This window comes from Camarhynchus parvulus, chromosome 3, assembly GCF_901933205.1.
Source record: "Camarhynchus parvulus chromosome 3, STF_HiC, whole genome shotgun sequence".
In the NCBI taxonomy this organism is placed as follows: domain Eukaryota; kingdom Metazoa; phylum Chordata; class Aves; order Passeriformes; family Thraupidae; genus Camarhynchus; species Camarhynchus parvulus.
The window spans coordinates 54,133,240-54,149,150 of NC_044573.1; the positions used below are offsets into that span (position 1 = coordinate 54,133,240).

At 39.8% G+C, this 15,911-nt stretch overlaps 1 protein-coding gene across 1 annotated transcript in view; it reads right to left on the reverse strand.

Annotated features, from left to right (window-relative positions):
- OPRM1 (opioid receptor mu 1) overlaps positions 1-2,823 on the reverse strand; it is a 43,738-nt gene extending 40,915 nt beyond the window's left edge. Inside the window, exon 1 of the mRNA XM_030945783.1 lies at positions 2,744-2,823. The gene's annotated coding sequence lies outside the window, so the exon portion shown is untranslated. The remainder of the gene's footprint in view (positions 1-2,743) is intronic.
- Positions 2,824-15,911: the final 13,088 nt, after the last annotated feature.

Below are 15,911 nucleotides of genomic sequence, written 5' to 3' on the forward strand. Positions count from 1 at the left end.
GTCATTGTTATAGTTGTGGCATTGCTCAGAGTAGCTGTGAAAAAATGTATAAATAAGAGGTCTGGTCTTTAGCTACATGTTTGGCTGTTCACTTGGGAAGTAAAATAGCATGGGACTCCTGTTTAAACAATCATTTATGTCAACGAGTGTTTGACTAGAGCACGCAAATGGTCTGCAAACTAAGGTGGGAACCTGAGTCTCCTCACTTTAATCTGAGTGCTCAAACTACTAAACTGTGAAGCCATGCTTGCTAATGTTCTATCTTGGCTGCCAATTCATCGTTAATATTCTTTTCCCAGAGGTTACACTCACTAAGCAATTTGTAAACAACAGCAAATCAGATAAAAAGGCAAAGGCTGCCTTCCAGAGTAATAACAGCAAACAATAAAAAAGACCCAGACTTGTGAATACTATCTAGATAAGATCACTTTCAAAGGGAGAATTTCCACCATACAATGAGTTCTTTTATTGAGGTGTTCTGAGAGGAACATAATTACCACCCAAGTAACTGCAGACAAGCTGATACTTGTGATACATCAAAGTGAATCAAAACTTCAGCCTCGCTGAAATGATATATTATTACATACAGCATTGTACTGTAGTCTATGGAAAAAGTATATTTGCTAACCTTACTTTAGCTTAACTATATGTTAACTGTAGAAAATAAGTTAATACTGTTGAGATGATGAAGTGCTTTCTCTTAACTTTTGGTCTAAATGCCTCACAAAGGTCTATATTTAAGACACTGTGCCAACATAAAGCTAGCAATAGTTGTTGGCCATTGAAAGCCAAAGGCAAATAGACTGATTAGGATCTATAAAGAGTGAGAGATGAATATAAAAAACCAAAACAAGAAAAAAAAAGAGGAATGAGAGATGGGAAATAAATTTGTATCACAGAATTTTAAGGCTAGAAGGAGCCTTGGGAACCTACTTAGTTTTTCCCCAGTCCTAAGACAGAACTAAATATGCAAAGTACACTTGTAGCAAATGTTTGTATGTTCCCTCAATACTGGGAGGAGGTTTCTGCTCCAAACAACCCATTTCTTGGAACATTTTCTGAGAGCAGTAAAGAGATTGAAATGCTAAATAGTGTCAGGATCGGAGCCTGACCAAACTTGACCAGGTCTGTGGAAGGGATCTGTGTATAACAGCTGGTACTAGGAGGAGACTGGAACTGATCTCTGGAAAAAAGTCCATGTCTGCTCTAAATTCTTAGAAGCAGCCAGGTATTCTGCCAGGAATAATATTTCATTTTTTTCTGGTTCATGCAGGCCAAAGCTCTAGCTAACTGTAAATTTGTTTGCAGAGTAGGTTTAAGCAAGGTGCTGCAGTGCAAATCAGTGGGGAACACACCTGGGCTCCGTCTTAGCTGCTCCTGCCCTTTGACAGGAATATAGGGAGGAAAAAAGACAGAGAAAACAGACTAGAAGAGAGACAGGGAGGGGATGGATCCATTGTCTAGGGCAGACAGGCTTCTTGCATGGGGGATTGAATAAAAGCATGAGTGTGAATCCAGCTTCCTCAATCTTCAAAAACTCTGTCCCACTTCCTCACCAGCAGCCAGTCTGACCTTCCAGGAGCCTGGCATGGGCAAAGGAGGTATCCAGCTTATGACCATCGGTTGCTGCCCTGTTGCTTTAGGGAAGTCCTTACATCACCTCGGCTGAGCCATTGCTTCCTGCTTGTAAGTAGTCACTACCAGAGCTGGAAGGGTGTCCCCACCTAGCTGACCCAGCTGTCCTGATGGCTTGCTGTCACCAGAAAGCCCCCGTAACTTTTTCTTTTCTCCGTGGGCCATACCAAGTCCTGATGACATATGATCGCCTCTCAAGTACTGCCAAAATAATGTTAGATTGATTCTTCTAGAAATTATGCCCCCACTTTTCTCCCCTTCATTCCTGGAAACATGACTTTCAAAATGTGAGGAAAACCTGCATGGCTCTGTTAGGGCTGAAATCTGAGGCTTTTTAGCAGATGTCTAATCATTCTAGATGCCAGTTCTTGTTCAACTTGAACTGCAATCCAGATTTCCTGATATGCCACATCTCCAAATTAGATATTGTCTTACATTTCTCAGGGGTGAAATAAAGATGCTTTCAGAATAAAACTGTCAAAGGATGTTAGCTTTATTAGCAGTAACAAAAATGAAAAGCAAACTGTCTTGTGTGTATGCAAGGCGTAAAACTTGGTGAATGCAGATAAAAGGACAGTTTTTAATGCAATGACAGCCCTAGATCAAGAAATTGAAACAGATAAATGATAAACCTACAGAAAACATCAGGTTCCTTGGTATTAAGAAAACATTAATTTTATCTTGCATAAACAAGTAGAACTGACGAAAGTAAAATTTTAAAGAAGGACTGGTATATACTGAAAATCATGTAATATAGCGTATTTTGTGTAGATTTACTTTGTAGTATTCAATTTCTCTTTACAAAGTCGTACCTCAGTTTGCATCAAACTCTATCACCAACTAAGAGTGCTTGGAACAGGTTCACATACACAGGCAAAAACTTAAATTAAGTAGAGCTCAGGTTGGAAACATAGCTAAACAGTTTTAGTTGTAATACATTTGAATATATTTACAGGCTATTGTAATTAACTCATCTGAAACTAGAAATAAAAAATTGAGAGAATGTATTATTAGATAAGCGAATCTAGAAATTATAAGGTATAAAAAAATGTGTTTGGATGAGCTAGGAATTGTAATATTCTCTCTTAGAACCTTTCCAAATCCTCACCTGGTTTAAAGGCTGCAGTCCTGTTGACTAAGTACTTCAGAGGTTGCCTTCCATTCTTCTTCATTCATTACTGATGAAATTACCTTCTTTGGAAGAAACCTTCACTTTCCTCATAGTGACACTGTGCAAAACATACAAGACCACAATTGGGTAAGTTTAAAGTTTGTTGATCTAAATTAACTTACACTGTACTAATTTTTATATCTCATACTGTTTTATCTTCCACTCCTTGATGGTCTTGCTATAAGAGAAGACAAGAAATGTTGGTGAGGCTCTGGGGAAGATGATGAGAGAAGATGGGGTTTGTAGCCCAAACTTATTTTGTGAACTCATTCTCCCAGTTTGCAAAGAAGGCTCTGTATTCAAAGCAGGAAGGATGAGAACTGTCAGTAATGATGGAAAGCAGAAGTGTGTTTATATCCTGTGGGGTGTCAGAGGAAAGGACTGCATCATGTTTGCTTTAAACAAGCTTGCTTGGGTGCAAGAGTGCTGCAGCCATGGGAGCAGTACAGGACAATTACTGCGCTGTTTCTTTCTTGCCTCTGGCCTGGGAGGACAGCCTTGGGTCCTGCCAGTGATCTTCCCAGCAGCATTCCCACAGCAGCATCTGAAGTTGGCTGAGAATCCAGAGGGGCTTTCACATTATTGTCTTGCAGTGGGAAGATAACTGATAACTGTTGAAAATAATTTACATGGCAGAAAAGAATGCTGAGGGACATGCTGGTGTTTTTCCTTTGAGTTTCCTGTGGAGATGGTGCTTAGGAACTTAATGTAGGCCTTTCAACGTGTTACCTTCTGTCAATGTTTTCTCTTACCTTCAGGATGTCTCATTTTGTTGTAATCCCAAACCCCACTGAATTCCACGGCAGGATTCCACTGGCCAATGTGGGTTTGGGACCATATTCCAGCATATAATTTATCTTCGGCTGCACTAGATGTAGTCAAAGGTGAGCATAAGTTATGCCGTGTCTCAGGCTGAGCCACTTTTTGTTCAAATAAAGTGTTTTGAAAATGGATAAATGACAACATTAAAAAAAGTATCTGGATGCATTTGACATTCTCAATTAATTTAGCACAGCTAATGGCAATTATGACAGTGTTGTGCTTTTTATCTTGTGCCTTCATGAGTTGTTTGAGCTGGTGACAGTCCCCCATTCCAGATTTTGAGTAACATGATTAAGCCAAATGTATCTTATTACTTAACTCTTTGCAATAATTGGTTCATTGTGAGCCATAAAGTTTGTAGTGTTGGATCCCCAGCTGTCACAGCTTACCATCTTCAGGTAATGTTGGTTAACAAGGACAGCCTTATGACAACTGTTAAGGTAGTAGTTATGAGAAATCAACCAATGTTGTTTCATGTGAACCAGTAAGATCACTATTGCTAGTTACAGATCACAGGCCCTACACTAATTTTGGAATGTGAGGAACAATACTTTTAGGGTTAAAAATGCTTCAAACAGGTATATGGGTCAGAGGCTGATCTATTTTTGATTCATTGGCCTCTCAGAAGGAAGCACTGAAAAACACTTAAATTTCAATGTGGCACTGGAAAATATGCTCAGTGAAAGGGCAGATATATCAAAGTAAGGGAAGGCAATGGTTTCTGAGAGATAAATTCATTGTTTCTGAAGACCCTGACTACCCCTCTGAATTTGTGACTCTGGTAAGATTCTACCTGTGTGGGGTTTTAGACTGTAGAAAGTAGGGGACCACCCAAATGATGAAGAGCAGAAACAGATCAATATTTAACAATGGTGTTCCATAAATATTCTTCATGTTGGCTGTAGAAAACCGTCTGCCTAAGGTGGCCCTCTAGAAAATTGAGTATTTTAAAGAAAATTGTACTCCCATGATCAAGGAGAGCTGTCAAAACCACTTGGCAAAAAAACAACGCAAAAGAATTAATGCCAGAGATATTTATGGGTTATTGCTAAGGAGAAAAAAATGTCATGCTGTGTATATTTGAGAGTCTAGCACAAGTTGCCATACAATCTTTGAGAGGCAGAAGGGGTAGAATGTAAAGAGCTCATAAATTGGGCTATGAACTTGTATTTCCCTGTAATTAAGAACAGAATGAATGTACCTCTCATTTTTGTCAATGAGGTCCACTCTAAAACAAAGAATTTGATGAGTTTCTGGGTCTTATTTCTAGCATGGTCAATCATCTCCATTGCCCTCAAACTTCACCTCCTCAAGGGCTATAATTGTTGGGATTTACTGTCACACATTTTTTCCTAGAAAGCCATCTAATAAATGGAGGCAAAGAAGAAATTACAGATCAGGATTTCTTTTATTGCCTTATCTACAACTTTCTATGTGCTGAATCAGAATCTCTCCCAAGATTCCTCCCTGTTTGTGTATGATTTTTCTGTAACCTACTACCTTCTTCTTCCTTCTGGCTTTGCTCTCTAGCTTCAGAAATATCTGAGTAGAGCCTGAGGTGTCTAGTCAGGCTCATGGTAAGGATTGAGCAGTAGGATGAACTGCAAGTCTCCTGAAAGGAGCAGCTGGGTGAGCCAGTCAAGAGTTTCTTAGAGGTAGGAGTGTGATGTCAGTGTTTAGACCCATCTCAAGGCGAAGCCAGCAGCTCCGAGCATGTTTTGGACATGGAGCAGCAAGGTGAGAAGGGACACATCTGTTTCTCCCTTTGCCATTTAACTCCCTGTCTCCTTTGTTTTGCTTGTAAAAGAAATCACAAAAGGAGCGACAGAGGTGACAGCTATGGCCTTATCCCTGTTGTCTCGTTTGTCTAAGGAGAGAGATAGCAGATGCAGACAACAAATTTCATTCCAAGGCGATTTTCCTCCTGCAAAAACCAGAGAGGAGGAGAGGAAAAGTCGCTTCACCGCTTGATTTTCTCACCCGACTTGTAAACACCGGTTTAATGTTTGCTTACTTGAACAGTTTGTGGAGAAGTCGGTGCCTGACCAGGAGGCTGAGGCGCGGGTGGCTCTGAGCGCTGCGGGGCGGAGGAGCCGCGGGGCCTCCGCAGCGAGGGCGGCGGGACGCGGGCACAGCCGGCCTGGGCAGGCCGCTCCGGCAGCCTCGCCCCTCGCCTCCCGCCCCCAGGCGCCATTCCCGCCCCCAGGCGCCATCCCGGCCCTGCAGTTGCCATTCCAGCCCTGCAGTTGCCATTGCAGACCCAACAGGTGGCAATCGCCGCCCGGCTCGGCTCCCCCGCCTCCGCCGAGCGCACGCACAGAGGGCTCTGCCTGCCGAAATGCTCCGCACCCAGCAAAGCCGGCGCTGAACTTGCGGCTTCCTCTGCACAAGCTGCCGCCTTTCAGGTTTCAGAAAATGTTCTGAACCTGATAGCGTTCCCTGCTCCATGCCGGAAGCCTGAAGTAGAAGTGAGCAGCTGTAAACTATGGCAAAAGCCATGATGCTGTCTCAGAGACATTTACCTGCAGTCACACTGAAGTCCTCAGGCCTTTCTAGGTTTTAGCCTGACGCAGGATTTGCCTGTCTTGTTCTGTTTTCATTTCCATATTTGTTCCTGAGGTATGAAAAAATAAATAATCTCAGAAAAATGAGAGTGTGTGTGTGGAGAACAGTGCTGTTAGTGAAACTAAGAGTTCATGCATTGCCATGGAAACATTCACCTCCTAGCAACAGTTTATTGATAGCAAAATGACATGGAAAGACAAGAGCTGATGCCTTTGACTCATGGGAAAACAAGCTATCCTGCATTTCTACTTCTCTACCTTCTTTTATTTTCCAAGAGTGTATAGTGGTTTAATATAAAAATCCCTAATGGACATTTCTTTTCATAATTGTTTGTGTTTTTGTGTTGAAACATTACTTGCTAAGAAAAGTTCATATAGTTGAATTACTTTAGTTGACTATCTGAACAAAACAAATTAAAAAAAAATATTAAATACAGTAAAGAAACACAAAGGCATTATTTTTTTTCCTTTAGAAATGTAGTGAGATGTTTTTTGATTAACTGAAAACATGTAGAAGGTCAATTCAATGGTTTTTGTCCATCTCTGCATTTCTCAGAACATTTGCTATGGCTGAAATCATTAAGATGTCATTTGTGGGATGCAGGGTGGAATAATTTGTGGTATGGTCTGCATTCCTTATGAAGCCCAGGGAATGCATGTGCTGGGAGGGACTGGAAGTCTTTGTGTGCCTTTGGGTTTGGGTGGGCAGAGCAGGACTCAGGTGCATTTGCTGAGGAAGTGCATTTCCTTTATTTTCCTGATACACTGTGGTACAAGAAGCTTCACCCCAGTGAAGACAGAGTACCACAGCAGTCACTATGTGTGGAAGGAGATATCTCTGAGAGCAAGTACCAGACTGCTGTTAGCACTATTATAATTATTGCTATTAAGCACAATAGCATTGTGGAGTCCCAGCTGTAAAGCAGGATTTAAATGTGACTTGCTCCATGCTGACGCGGGAGGTATTTTAACGTAGGAACTTACAATAAGTTTGTTTGCCAATGTGATTGTTCATTGCTAGTAATGAAATTGTTAAAAAGAAAACCCAACAATTCCTTTACTGACTCTGTGTGTGTGTGTGTGTGGTGGGAGTATGTTTGTAGGGAATGTTTCTGTCAAAGTAGGCATTCCAATAACTGTCTTGGAAAATCAAGAAATGTATGATGTTGTTTCATATGTATTGCATTACTGAAGTGTAAACATTTGTTTAAGAGCTTTGCTGAACTGGATCTATATAAAGGACTCCCTGAACATTACATTTATTTTGAGAATAACAGTGAATCATAATATATGCACAGCTAATGAAAGCCATGTTTCACAAATGTGACCCTTTACCTGTACATGAATTAAAAATGGGGCTAATGAAATATCTCAAGAGAAATTAGTGATGTTTACAAACCCTGAGTTTATAAACCCTGCTTATTTACCTACTTTTCATTATTAAAAAAATAGGCTTTTGTGCACTTTTTGTTCCTTCAGTAATATTTTTTCATTGGAAAATCATCAAGGACTGCTTGGGTGATTGACAAGCCAGGCTGATGTTTAGAAATTCCCATCGTCTTAGGTTTACAATAAATGAGGAAACTGGTGCCATGGAGCCATTGTGGGAGTCAGAAACGTGTGAAGGAGAGAAGAATGCAATAATGCCAGCAATATAACTGGTGATTTTCATGCCTGCTGCTTAGGTGCAGGATTTCTAAAGAGAGAGAGAGAGACAGAGAGACAGAGAGAGACAGAGAGAAGCAGCATCTGGAAAAGAATGATGATAATTAAAGCAGGGCAAAGACAGACCCTGTACTGTGGTCACAGTTTTTACCCTAATGCAAAAAGCACTTGAGCTAACTTGAGCTAACTCCTGTTCTGACCTGGAGTTCCTTCAGTGCCAACAGTGTTGCAGCGTGTCCAGAGCAGGATTGATGGGAATTGCAAGGTGGAGGACTCTGATCAGCTCCTTACTTGCTTCCCAATAGTAAGCCATAAATCAGAAGTAATCCTGAGAGCAGGGAAGCAGGCTTGCCAGGCTCTTCTCAATTGGCACTGGCTTTGCATGGTCTCTCTGGGGCCTCTAGATATCACTTCAGCTCCAGGTTTGAGAAAGGTGGAAGACATAGAAGAAAAGTGGGAATTGCTCTAAAGGACTATAGTGGAGCCTTCTGCATTTCCTCAGTTCTTGCAAAGCAAGAACTAAGCAACATCTAAGCAAATCACCATCTATGAATGGTGGACTAGGCTCTGCTATGATTTTTACTTACTCATTCTTGTATTGGAAATTCTTTTTCCCATTCCCTCTTCTTTGATGACTTCTTTTTAGAGTGAGAGGCAAGGAAGGGCTTGCTAAAGGCCTGTCAAGGTTAAGGGCAGCTGTGCATAGCTTTGTGTGAATCTGTGTAACAGCACATCATCAGGTAGCTTAGATGAAAACACATTTTCCCTCCACTGAACCCTTTGGAGTCTTTACAGAGTTGAAAAGATATGAGTTTTGGAAAGGAGCAGGCAGGCAGGGAATAGCTGCAAATTTTGCTTCTCTCTCTCCAAAGAAGAATGAGGAAACAGTTCTGCATGTTGAGGTTTGTGATTTCTCTCTCTTTACTAAAGAATAATATGAAGAAGTTCAATTCAAGAAATTTGAATTGAAATTCAATTTCCAAGAAATGTGTTTAACGCAATTAACTTTTCTTGCAGGGGCTGGGGGAATATTAACTTTTTGGATAGAAGTAATTTTTGAATTCTAATAATTCACATTAATTTAGGGCCTATGGTACATAACTAATGCTTCTGCTCTCTTTATTGACTTCTTGGGACTGATTTGGGAAAAAGTGCTTTTCCTTTCTTTCAGTTAAAGGTGTGTTACCTGTTAAGAGAAGATTGATTAGTCACCATTAGCACCTGGGGATGCCTTTGTTATTATCACTTCAAGCAAATATGTCTACAGCTAGAGTCATAATTATGTGCATTACTGAGACACTTTTTTGCTATTCTTTCATTATATTTTGACAGAAAAGAAATGTCAAGGGAGTAGCACTTGCTTTTTAGCTCTGAGGCATTTACATCTGTTGTACATATTTGTCTCCTCTTTGTCACACTATCCTTTCAAATCTTCCTTTTGCTGCCTTGTAGTTAGTGTCTTGCCACTGGTTTATGAATTCATGTCAAGGATTTATACAAAAATATTATGAAGAACAGCTGCAGATTGCCTTCTCTGAAGCTGTAAACCATCTTTGTTCAGTTGCAAAGCATGAAACCCATTGGAGCTTTAACGATTTATAGCAACTGCAAAGCTGGTCAATCTCTCTAAGATTTCAGCCCTGGCATACATTTTTTTAGTCAGACACCAGTGGAGGCTCTATCCTGTGTGACAGAAGTAAAAGGCATTAGTAAATGCTACACATGACTTTAGGATTAGTGTGAGTATTTTAAGTCTGTTTTTCTGGTGTTTACTCTGATATTTATTCAGCAACTGAGAGGAGAAGATAAAAACTGGGAATGCCAAAAAGTAGTTCTGAATTTTTGCAATGTAAGAGGCAATATTTCTGTTTATTTGGCTTACATTTTTGTGCAACAGCCGAGGACCAATCTCATCTGCAAGCATTTGCAAATTGCTGTGGTACAAAGCAAAATTTAGTCTGGGCATGTACCAATTTTTTAATTAAGGAAGAGTTTGTTCCATCATCAGCAATCATTTCCGTATTCAAAGATGTCTTTCTAAGAGGAAAGCTTAGGAAAGCTTCCTGTAACAAAACATCCCAAGCTCATTAGCAGAACCCAGTTGTAAGGGGATATAGGACAAACTGTCACTGGACTTATGACAGTAAACAACATCTAAGTAGCTGTCAGTGAATCCCAGTTGTAAGAATTAAGTCATGTGTGGAACTGTTTCATCTAAGCTGTTCTGAGAAGCTGATGAGAAGAACTCCATGTACCGTGCCATTTCCTTGAGGTGTTGCGTTGCTTGTAATTGAGGATACTCTGAGGGAATGACATACCATCCCTAGGTGATGCTGATGCTTTGGATGTCACATTTCCCATAAAGTTATAACTGAACCATAGCCCTGTTGGGATGTTAGGAGACAGTGTATTGCTTTGAAGAATTGTCATACAAGGCACAAACTTCAGGATCCAGCTTGTTTATTGTCCTTATAGGTGCTGCTGTCCCTTTTAGAAGGAAGCAGGCATTCTTCTGAGATTTCTGCATGCATAGCCATGCCTTTTCTCCCTGATGTAGGTTTGCAATTCAGGCTGACCACTGAATTGCTGCTAGTTCTTCTTTTTTAACTTTAACTTTCTTTCTAGAAAATTTCTATATAATTTGGAACAGCACTTAAGGAAGGTATTGTATCTAGCCTACAATCCCCAGTCCTACAGGGCTTGAGACCATGATACCTGCAATAAATGACAAATTTTACAGAACCCAACTGAATGAAAACATGCCATACACTCGATTAACAGTCTCTTCACTCCCTCATTGAATTCTTTTACATTTTCTTAGGCTCTTTCTCCTTGAGCTGGATAACTAGCTGTAATGACTGGCTATTTTAATAAGGCTCTTTTTCTCTTTGCATTATGCTTTCAAAAATGGCCATTTGCTTAGCTATGCTAATTGCTGAATATTTAGTTTTAATCTAGGGCCTACCACTGAAATCAGCTCTACCAAGTTCATGTGGTTCAGCCAAGATTGCACATTTACTTCATGGTGCATTGGACCATTTCTCTGCAACATGTATTTTTGAAAATTGCATCTCATGAATGAAAATTCCAGGCAAGGTTCTTGGCAGTGGCAGAGAGAACCCTACTGAACTGGGAGGAAAGCATGAATAAAAAGGGGTATGGAAAGAAACTGAAGACAGTTTTCTCTCCTGGCATTATTTTCCCCCTTACTGTTTGTTTTATAGAAGAAACCTAACTAACATTTAATGACACACATTACAGGGCTTCCTAAACTTCATTTTTCCTGCTTTCCCTCTTTTCTCTGGTATTATTTCCTCAGCCAAGCAAGGCTCAGTGTTGTCCAAAAGTTGTTTTCACCATGCTCACTGTTCCCTACCTTCTTTCAAGGGAGGTGCATTAGGTCTGTGGGCAACTTCAGAGTTGTAAGAGGAAGAGGCAATAGGAAGGGGTAAATACATGGAGAAACCTTATACCTAGCAAGAAGATCTGAAAAGAAGAGTGTGGCATGCGAAGGACTGGCTACACAGAGGTCCTGGCATCAGAAAAGAGGACAGGATTAAAGAGGATAGGGGAGACCTTTTGTATGGCAATATGGCAAATGGAAATGTGGGACAACAGACTTGAAGATGAGCTGTTTGGGAGGAGGGTGAAGAGGGGATGCTCTTGGATGAGACAGAAGCAGAGAATGAGGGTCAGATGGCACACAGGGAGCTGAAGGAATAAAATGAAGGAAAGCAGTGAGCCCTGCTTATGCAACACTTGCACAGCTTTCAGAAGCTGCAGTGAGTGTGATCTTCTAGGGCTGGGACACAAATGACATCTGACTACTGAGGTTCCAGATGGCAGAAAGAAGGATAACTGATTATAGTCAAGTTTCCAAGTAGTTATTTTGAACACTGTGTTTTAAATCCACTGAAGCATCCAAAGATGTGTACCTAAATGTCTCTTCCACAACCACATTATGCTGTTGAAAGCCAGTTTCTTTTCACTTTAACAGGAAGAGAACATGCAAGGAATGAGAAAACACAGGAAATCAGTCAGTGTAAAAGTCTGAGCAAATGCTCAGTGAGTAGACATTTTCATGCTTGGTAAGCAGACATTCTGCTTGTGGTTCTTGAGTAAAGCTTTTTCGTACTTGACAGGACTAGTGAGAAAAATGGGAAGAAAACTTCGATTTATTTTTTAATGTCTTTGGGATATCTGAGAAAGTGCAATGGGATGATTCATTGGTATTTCATGCCTGGCTACTTAGAATATCAATGATATATGTTTAAACTTAGGCAGATGAGAAATAGATGCAGCCTTTTCTATGATAGGTTATCGTAATGCTTTTATTCTAAGTTGTCATTTAGGCTTTTGTAGAATTGAAGTCTGAGATTTCTCCTATGAGTCAACCCTCATTCTGGTAAATCACTTAAGTAAATGAGGTGATTATCAGTTTTTAGTGTGAAGAAGAAATTAAAATGTTATAGAATGTGAGACCACAGAATGAAAATAGAAAGGAAGACTTATGTGATGTTTACTTCAATGTGAATGTCTGAGTTATTTTGGGTCAGGGATCAGAATTTAATGTGTAATTGAAATATACTCTTGCACTTTACACAGACTTATAAAGCAAGAGATCACTGTCCTTGTTCTATATACAATGCAAATGCAGTTGAAGATCTTGTTTTCCTCTTGGACATTGCTAAGTGTGCATGTGAGGCCAGGGGAAGAAAAACAGACGTTAATAAAACCACTTGCAGAGACTAAGCCTTGATCTAACCCTCACAGCCTCAAAACTGTTGTTTTTCCATACATGTATTTATGAATGCTTGGGGAAGGGAGAGTGTATTCCTGTTACAGCTTATGTAGCTTGAGAGAATGATTTTTCAACTACAGTAATTTCATATTTTCCATTTATTGTTCAACCTGCAACCCTGAAAAAGGGTTAACGCAACCAAATAAATTAAAGCTGATTTTTCCCAAGATTTGAAAGGAAAAGTGATGTGCAAATTAGATTCCATATATTATCTTTATCCTTTAAGTATATGTACACTTTAAAATATGAAGGGAAAGTGCAGGCTTCAATATATGGTATGAATGTTGGGGAAAGCATTTTTTGTAGTTCAGATATGTAAGCTCAAATTCAGTATTTTCCTCTGTTATAGTAATGAGTCTTTTGATTTGTGGTTGAGGTTTGGTTTATTGTGGTAAGGGGCCAAAAAGTGAAATATGGATTCCCATCCTCACAGAGATTTCATCCTCACAGCTTCTCCATATCTAGTCCATCATTCTGCAGCTATTAAATAGTGAGATTAACTCAAGGCAGAAAACACTGCCATCCTGCAAAAGGAAACACAGGGGTTTGATGCTTCTTAGATAAGGGAGAAACAAAATAACAAATTGTAAAGCATAATACAGAAATTTATAGAAATGTTATTGAGTTTTATAGAAAGATCTGAATCAAATTTCACATTTTTCACTTCTGGGGGCACCTTATATTCCATATGAGCAAAGGTCTTTCTGTCTACAAAATCTTCATGTCAACCTCATCTGTCCTGAGTCCTGTGAATTTGGTACCGGGGATTTCTGTTTATTTGAATTTTAGCTTGTACTTAACACAGTTGGCCAGAGATGGTGCTGAGTGCTCGGATATTGCAGAGTGAAATGCAGTGGCAACTTGAACAGAAGTGATTTGGGACATTAATCATAGCTATATTCAGCTGCCATGAGTTATGACTTTCAGCGAATTTAAAATTAGAGAAAAGCACCCTGCTTTTAATAGTTAGCAAAACAGCAGCAAATAAAATTATTTTAGACAGTGAGAAAATGGTTGGGAAGATGTAACACGGGGAAGAAGATTTATCTGTTTGTTGTATTTGCTGCTATTTTATTGTTCAGTTAAATAAAGGTAATCTGGAAGTGAATTCATCTAGCCTTATCAGATAGCAGAAATAGAAGTGAACTCGATTTGCTAGTAGCACCTATAGACAGCTAATTTCTGGCTGTCTTATCATAATTGCTCTCTTGTTTAATCTCTGTCCTTTATTCTAATGTGAAAGTCTGTGCAGTAGTGGGGCACTTATGCCACATGATGAGTTGCACTGTAAGTGAAAGTCAAACACTGGAATCCTGTCCTTTGTGATGTGTTCTTATCCAAAACCAACCCTATGGTTGTTTTCGTCAGTGCCAGGGTTCACTGGGGTAAGGATATATAAGAGTTTTGGAGATGAGGCTGGAGGATTAGCCTGCTTTGTCATGTATACTGGTCTTTTCCAGCTCTTCCATGATGTTTTTTCTCTAATAATAATTTTTCTGATTTATTGAAGGATAACCAGCATGTCAATACAAAGAACAAACAAAAACCAGTTGAAAAGTCCTGTCCACACTCTGTTTTCTTCAGTTTTTATTCTCTACTTGCTGCTGCTAGAAGCTGGGTCAAGCCCTCCTGGTGCTGGATCTAGGATGTTCATCTCATTCACCAATAACATGGGTACGCTGGATGCAGCTGGAGGGTGTTCCAACAGATCAGAAAGTTCTCGTCCCCACTGAGCTCTTCATCAGTGGCTTTGATTGGCTCCAGGATGTCTGTCCTGCAGGGACAGGCATAAAAACCTGGAGAAATGTTATGTCCTGGTTCCCTGTCTGTACAGACAAGAGATTATCCTGAGTGGACCAGGATGCCTTGGCCTGTGTGATAACCAGCTTGCCATGGAAAGCAGTGCATGGAGAATGCTTTGTGTCTGAGTTTAGTCCTGACAAAGGCTTGACTTGTTGCTCAGTCCCATGGTGTAGTTATTCCCTAAGCACAACTTACAAGGCTGGTGCATCCCAATTTCTTTCCACAAATCCACATGTTTTTTTCATGTCTGTCCTGCCCTTACTAAAGCATCAATTCATTTTGACCTTTTTTATCAGACTACAGGGGTAATACTTTTTAAAATGAAAAAGATTTATTAGATTTAAATCTAAAAGTTTAGAGTCATGCTTTTATCTTCAGTTTACCTTACTTTTCCTGTGGAGAGAAGGATCTCCCTATGGGCAGAGCTTTCCAGGTTTGTGGGGTTTTTTTCTTTTCTTCAATACAACCTAAAATTTTTTCCTCTCCCATCTCCTGCCATCCTTTGGCTCGGAATACTGGCCTTGTGGAAGCACCTATATCAAGTGCTCAGGTACTTTGACTTTCGGACCACGAGGGCAGTTTTCCCTAACCAAAGAATCTGGACTGCTATTGAGTCATAGAGTCAAACAGGACTGTCAGGAAATGTTAAGTATTGCTGCAGTCAGAAATAAAGGGAATTTTTTCTCACACTCACCTCCAGGATATTTAATTTGAAAAATGTGGACAGTTTCCTGCTATTTGTGGAAGCATTAAACAATAGGATGGGTATGTGGGAGTAGGATTTCTTAGGTGTGGTGGACCTATCAGCACAAACTGTATTGACCTCAGATGTCAGCAGCTGATACAGCAGCAAACAGGGGCTTCTCTCCCATTCTTACAAAGATTTTTGTGGGTTGTTCCTACTGAGCACTCTTTGGTTTGGTGCTGGGGATATTCCAAAACTGGTATTTGTGCATGTTTTTGCGAATAGAAGACAGAAGCATCGATTCAGTAAATCTTCAGTGCTACAATATACTCTTTATGAACTCAGATGATGCAGTTGGTGCTGTCATTAATACATGACATTGAGTTTAGTGAAGAGGCGAGCAAAAAGAAAAGACAGAAATTGGGGAAAAGAAACCCCAGATTACATATCTATTCTTAATTGCTTGTGAAGAATTGACCAATATTCATAAACAGGTTAGTAAAAATAAACAACATAAAAGCAGAAAATAGTTTTAACGTTTTAGTTAATGAAGAGTGATGTTTGTTTTACTTAAAAGTGGGCTTTGTCAATGAAAGTCTTTGAGAATCATTTTCCTAATTAATAAAGCAGGGTTCATATAATGGAAATGAAACTGCTTCCTACACTTTCTATCTGTGAATATTTTTATTGAGGGAAAGCCTATTCCACATTCATGTTGCTTTTGAGAAAATGACAATTTTAAAGCTCTGTGGAGCATTAAAAAGG